Source organism: Echeneis naucrates, chromosome 24 (genome assembly GCF_900963305.1).
Source record: "Echeneis naucrates chromosome 24, fEcheNa1.1, whole genome shotgun sequence".
Taxonomy (NCBI): Eukaryota; Metazoa; Chordata; class Actinopteri; order Carangiformes; family Echeneidae; genus Echeneis; species Echeneis naucrates.
This window is the reverse complement of record NC_042534.1, coordinates 17923247-17930492: the sequence shown is the minus strand read 5'-3', so window position 1 is coordinate 17930492 and position 7246 is coordinate 17923247. Positions and strand designations below refer to the sequence as shown.

General features: G+C 40.0%; 1 pseudogene; it reads right to left on the bottom strand.

Moving 5' to 3' along the window:
- Positions 1-556: 556 nt before the first annotated feature.
- LOC115038269 (probable G-protein coupled receptor 139) lies at positions 557-2605 on the bottom strand (annotated as a pseudogene).
- Positions 2606-7246: the final 4641 nt, after the last annotated feature.

Here is a 7246-nt window from a genome sequence, read left to right as displayed (position 1 = left end):
TGCTTTTTTGTTTTGAAAGGTGTCATGTCGCTTAAGCAACCATTAGAAAAGACAGCACAAAGCAATAGATTACAATAATACAACAAGTAAACAATTGACTACATGCAGATGACTAGTCTTTTGGAACAAATACAGTTTAATATCATGTAGCATCTTGGATGAGCAGTGAAACAGTTAAGATCACCTGCCAGTTTTTTATTTCTGGCATATGAGACAAGACCAAGATGATGCAAAAACTATTTAAGAATCACATTCCATAAATTGAGTATGAGTCTATTGCAAGAGTATACTGGTCCCCTAAGTGGAATCTGTTGTTTCCTTGTTAGGCACGGTGTTACCATTTTCATTTAGTGTGCTAGCATACTAGTGACATATTACATATTAATTTTTTTTTTTATTGTGATGATGAAAGATGAAACATTAGGAGAAGACCAAAGATATCACAATTCTGTCAACTTGTTGTTGAGATGTGTGCCCTCACTTTGATTTACTAACAGGCCAACATCACTGTCTCTTGTTTGGCCAGTAGTCATCATAGGTTCTGCTGCTGCATTTATCAATTCACTGATGAAGCTTGTGAAATGTGTTTGTCAATAAATGTGCCTGTCTCTGTGCCTGTCTCTCTCTGTCTGAGACTGGTTAGAACCACAGTCACCGGGTCACTGGATGGAGAAGCCTTATGATCTACAACTGAAGAAGATTTTCATGGTCGTGTGAGTGAGAACAGAACCAAGCTCACATGCCCTCTCCTTGCAAGTCCTAACACCTGGACCAGCTCCCTCCGGAAGCGCTGGCTGACCATGCAATAAAGCAGGAAATTGGTGGTGGAGTTAAGGTTTTGCAGCATGTTGGCTAAGTCTCCAGCCACATTAATCAGGATTTTGTAGTCATTCCTGTTAAAGTCCTCATCCTATTATACTTAGTTTCTCAGGATGCAGTATGTGACAAAACGGGGTAGACTGAGAAAGACAAAGGGCCAAAGACACAGTGCTCAGCAATAAGATGGTCCCTCCGCAACATGCCTCTGGTGCTCCTCTCCTGCATAACCCGACGTTTTACTTCCTTGTGAAAAAGTTGCTGGCACGGCAAAGATGGTACCCATTGAGGTAGTTAAAGATGATCACCAACACAATGGGGATTCCCCCTGAAGAGAAGGTTGTTATCCATACTATAACCAGTAACATAGGTCTCATTACGGTAACGACACCGGGGCAGTGTCACATTCTCCCCATCCACAGTATAGTTAACATGTATGACATTATTGATCCAGCCCAGTGGCACAGAGACAAGATGTGACACCAGGAAGATAGCCATACAGGTGAATTTGCTGATCCAGGCCTGGGAGAATTTCTGCCTGACTGCTGGCTACGAAGAACGAGGTAACGCTCTATGGTGAACACTACCACGATCCAGAAGAGCTATAGAGTGATCCATACTGCAGGAAACCCAGGATGCCACACCAAGGGTGAGAGTGCCAGAAGGGCTGCAGCAGCCAGAAGGTGAGGTCAGGTCAATGAGGAATCACCCACACTAGATAGAAGGTGTCCGCAATAGCCAGACAGCTCAGGTAAATGATGGCTGTGTCAGACATCCCACATTTACGGAAGCAGATCATATACAATGTGAAGAGGTTGGCTAGAAGAAAAAGACAGCAGCTCAGATGAGTACAAGATACACGAGTCTGACTCAGTCTCCATGAAGCTGTTCATAATGACTATCGTTGATTAAAGCTGTTCATGTTTCATTCATGTTGGCCACTAGCAGATGGAGAAAAAAAATACATGTGAAATAAGTATCTCTGTAAAGTTGTTTATCTGTAAGATAGCATATCTGATACTTAACATCTAACAGGCACAATTTTAACTTTCATTTGCAGCTCTTGCAGCCATTTGACAAATGGTCTAGTGACACTCAATCCATTAGACTGTAGTCAATATTTGCCTTATTGCTAGATGTTCCTCTGTGTTCAACAGCTAACCTTGTTACTCTACTGTTCAGTCACTTTAGCTCAAATACTGGAAGCAGGAGGAAACTGTTAGTGAAGCGTTGTCAATAAGTGTCTTATTTTAACTTGGTAGCCTTGTGCACCCACAAATTAACAGGATTTACATTGCGTTGCTTTGAGGGTAAGGAAAAAGAAGACCAAGAAGGCATACAAAATGAAAGACATTATACACACTGGAGTGTGCCTTTCTTTTTTGTTTTACTGCTTACAAAAATAGTCTTATAGTTTCACTCTTCTTCCATTCTGTATCTGTAATCATCTGAATGTGTGTTTAGGGGCAAATTTATGCTCCATATCCTTTTCATGTTGCTGTTGTACTGTAACAGCTAGCGTGCAGTTTTATTTAGTAAATCATTAATACATTTATTCACTTAAGGCATGGAGTCAATGCTTATCTGGTTGCTTGGTTAAATTAACATCTAAACAGTTATCAATAATTTTATATGTGTAGTATTATGACACCAATAAAACCTTATTGTATATGAAAAGCTAAAGAACAAACAAAATTACAAGCCACCAACCTGGAATACCCATAATGCAAAGTAAGGGGTAATAGATCTTCTGAACAGTGACAAATATGCTGGCGCTTGCTCCCTCCATGCCTCATATGCTGCTGAGCAGTTTCTCACATGCTAATACCTGCAATAAAGCCATCAGAGACCCAGGTGAAATGTTGGTTTGATTCATAGAACTGAAGGGTATGGAGATGAGGAGGAAGAACACTGGTTAGAGCCTAGAATGTATTTACTGCATGATTTAACTTACATTTAAAATAAATTTAAGGGTTTATGCCTTTTGTAATTCATTATCAAATGCAAATGTAAACGTTTACTACAATGAAAAGTTCAAATCAAATCAAAATCAAATCAAATCAGATTTATTTGTATAGCGCCAAATCATAACAAAGTTACATCAAGGCACTTTACATATAGAGCAGGTCTAGACCAAACTCTTTATACATTTATTTAAAGAGACCCAACAGATCCCCCCGATGAGCAAGCACTTGGCAACAGTGGCAAGGAAAACTTCCTTGTTATAACTCATTAAAAAAATATAAATTACTATATATATGTTTTTATGCTCCCTTTTAGCCTGCTTGTTGTGCAACAAATGTAATCTCTTGAAAAACTGTTTTCCATTCAGCCATGTTTGAACATGTACGCAGGGATTAGACAGCTCCTGCTGCAGTAATGATAAGAAGTTGATGCAGCTCCAGAGTTACAGGAACACTAATTTGATGACTCATAGGAAACCACGATAAAATTTGATCCATCTGCTTTGGGTGTGTCTCACCTGAGAGTGACTGCAGAGAAGGCAGTAAAGTTTTTGTACCATTTCAAACTGGAAAAGACCTGTCCAGTGTTGAATAAGATAGCACATTAAAACTGGCTCTTATCTTGATCATACTCCCATCACCATAGCTCTCAGTATAATGGTTCTCTTTTGAGACTGAGTGTAGGTGAATAACATAGATAACATAGAAATTAAGATAAATAATCTCTTTCACATTTCACAGCTGAATATCTATAATCTGGGCTGATATAAATTGATCATCTTCCTCTGGGCTAAAATGTAAATCTTTATACTAAAATAAATAAAGATGCACGTACCTGGTGTGTATCAGACCTTTGGTGGTTTCCTCACGGCTTTATGGAGGTTTCATATGCAAGTGGCTTCATCTGCAGGTGAGCAGGCTCAAAATGTTTCCACAAGACAAAGAAAATGGATGTGAGATACAACTTCAGCTGCTGCCTCTATAAAGCCTGAGGAGGAGGGAGTCACATCACCTGAGATAAACATGGCATGTAGGGTCAGATGCTGCTAAAATAAATACACAATATCTGATTATACTACAAAATGAAAACATTTACCAAATTATTAAATGAGATCATATGTATTTATATAGCGCCAAATCATAACAAAGTTACATCAACGCACTTTACATATAGAGAAGGTCTAGACCAACCTCTTTTTACAACAGTGGCAAGGAAAAACTGGAGGCAGAAACCTTGGGCAGAACCAGGCTCATCTGCCTTTACTGGTTGGGTAGAGAGAGAGGGAGAGGGAGGACATGGGAGGTTAAGATGCAGATGGGCTAATAATGACACTCTTGGTAATCCCATCATCCGTATATAGATCCAAGAATCAATTCTTTCCCAGGGACACAGGTTTGTGATTCTTTTTCCACTGGTTAGCTGCAACTTCTCCAAAAACAGTTATGAGAATGAAAGAAATACTTAATTACCAGAGGAAAATGCTACTACTTTCTGCTCATATATTTAGGCAATGACAAAGAGTCTCACAGTAAAACTTCCGTAGGAGCCCCGTGAGACCCCACTGAAGGCCACTGGGTTCAGGCTGTTGAAAAAAAATAAATAAAATCTAAGGCAAATGATAATTAATTATACATTCAATTAATTTCAGGCATTGTCTATTTCTCAGCTGCCTAACAATAGGTTACACAAAAGCCATAAAAAAAACAAGCTTGTCTTAAACTCACATGTGAGCCATGCCACCATGAAAATTAAGGATATAAAGAAATCCACATGAAGTGTAAGGAAGTTTGGATGAGCCTGGTTTAAGGAGAAATTCTTCAGCATGTGTGTGTATCTCATTAAACAGCTCATCCAGGTACCTCTGATACTGGATATATTGAAAAATATACTGAGTCCAGAGCAGGTAACTGATGTTTGAGTAAGCATGGACAGAAGGTTGGGCTCCCATTAGAGACTGCATTTTAAAGTGACTGACAACTTTGGTCTTATCTCTGGTGTATTAGTCAATACCAACATTTCTCTATATATTGTAAATTGTAATATTGTATATAATGTCACGGTTGTTATTTTTGTTGTATATTTTCTCTCTTGTGGTTATTGTCTTTGGTACTTGTTAATTGTTGTCCATGTTCTTCTTTTTGTTCTGCTCTTCAGTTCTGATGTCATACTATGGCCAAATTGTGATATCTGCTTTACTCTACTCTACTCTTCTCGCAACTAATCGGGTTCATCAACTTCACCTCCTCCTGTGCTTTAAAAGATCGGCTGTTTAATCCATTAATCGCCATTTCGTCAGTTCACCTCAGTTGATAGAATTTTGCCTCTACTTTGCATCGTATTTCTCGGATATTTGTCCTTTGCCTTTCCCGGGACTTACCGGTTCTTCGCCTGTTTGAAAGGTTTGTCCCAGTCACTTCCAGCCAAGCCCTGGCGAGTGTACCTGCAACACCAGAGCCTGCCTCGGATTCCTTGGGCAGTTTTGTATTTTGGCTTTTTTTTTTTTTTATCTGTACCTTTTGCCCAGTTTACTGGCCATTTTGAGTTTTGTATTTTGGCCTTATTTCCCCCCAGAGATTCTGGCTGTTTTGTGTTCATCGGTCGGAGTATTTTTTGGGCTCCCTTGTACTCCCCCCTGCATGTGCCGACATAGCACTAACCATGTTTCCCTGACGTCCCTGCTTCTCCCATTTCTAACCATCTGTAACCACTTACTAACCACATTTTCCCCAAAGTCTCTGTATCTCCCTCTCCTCTCTCTCCCTGTCCTCATCCTGCAGGTGGTGAATCATCACGTTCCTGCAACGCCTGCTGCTCCCATATCTTCATACAGCTCCATATAGCATCATTTCTATGAACTTCATGCAGCGTCATATGTTCCTGTCTGCACCTATTCTGAATATTCCCTCCTCCCGCTCTCTTTCTCTCCCTACTCTCCCCAACCTCGCCCTCCACCAGACCCACTGTTTGGTCTCTTTAAATCATTTTATGAGTTTGTTCTAGACCTGCTCTATATGCAAAGTGCCTTGATATAACTTAGTTATGATTTGGTGCTATACAAATAAATCTGATTTGATTTGATTTGATTTTCCTAATGATTCACAGGTGGAAGTAAACTGCCCTACAGACTTGTTTTATGTGGGGGACAAAGGACATGTCCTGGTCAAAGGTTACTTACAGTGAAGCTGAAAGCCAAACGAAAAGTAGATACTTAACGGTTTGGTTGGTTATAAACTTGGTCAGAATTTTGCGGGCCCTGAATCTGAGTGGAGTGACACCTGGTCCAGCACCAACAGTAACCTGATACAATTAGGTGTCCAAAAAAACATGCCCAGTCTGTCATCTGTTACAGTTACAGTCCACAGGCCACCAATTTATTTCCTATATGTAAAGCACTAAACCATGTATTAATATTGAATACTGAGGTTTGGGGCAGGCCTCGAGAAAGTACAGCTCCACATAGTGTCGCAACTGTATGTTCCAGTGAGTTGGTTAAATAGGCATTGGGTCGTGTCTCAGTTTGGTTGTTTGTCCAAAAGCAACCTTGCACAATCATTGTGCAATAGCGGTACAATGGTATGCGCTATTCCCCCCACACCTTTGGCCTAAGTCCTTTCTATGTGGAGTTTCATGTTCTCCCTGAGCCTGGTTCGGTTCCCTCCACTATCCTCCCTCAGTCCAAAATATGCAGGTTAACAGGTGACTCTAAGTCATCTTGAGCACTGAGCTTTTTCACAGTTATCAGGCTACTCTGCTCCTCAACATGAACTTTAAATCAGTTTTATGGTTTCAGTTGGTTGTGAAGGGGTGGGTATCTTCCTGAGGCCACAGCTGCAGTTGGTGCTGACTAGATGGAGGATGTGAGATACAGGAACATTCAATTCAGATTGAATTGATCAAGGGGCTTTTCATTTACATTTCTGGAAATCCATGTCTTTAATTGTTATTAATACTTGTAAGAGCCATTTTGGGTTGATTTTGAGCGATTTATGTTTGGGTATGTTTTTATTTTTTGGTTTAGCTACTTGGGGGGCCCACCACTCTTAGACCTTCTCCAAAATATTTTGGACATGAATTAAAGATCATAGCTACCTATATGGATAAAATTACTGGATGGCCAGCTGTTGAAGCAGAAGATATTAAAGGGCTGCAGGCATATGCATTGTTTCTATGAGAATGGAGAATGGAGGATCTGAAGTACTTGGATGAATATGCCAGCCAATATGAAAACAGTCATTCAGAAACTTCCTTACAAACTCAGAGAACAATGGCGCGTGATTGCATGTGAACTATCTGAAAATGCAAACTGCAGATCAAGCTTTAAGAACATCATCAAATTCATTGAGCACCAAGTCAAAATCATTTCTGATCCCATTTTTGGTGACATCCAGGACACAGAAGCTGGTATAAATACAAGAAGCAACAAGGCATAGGTACAGCAAAAATCACAGCTCGAAAGAAACAGCAA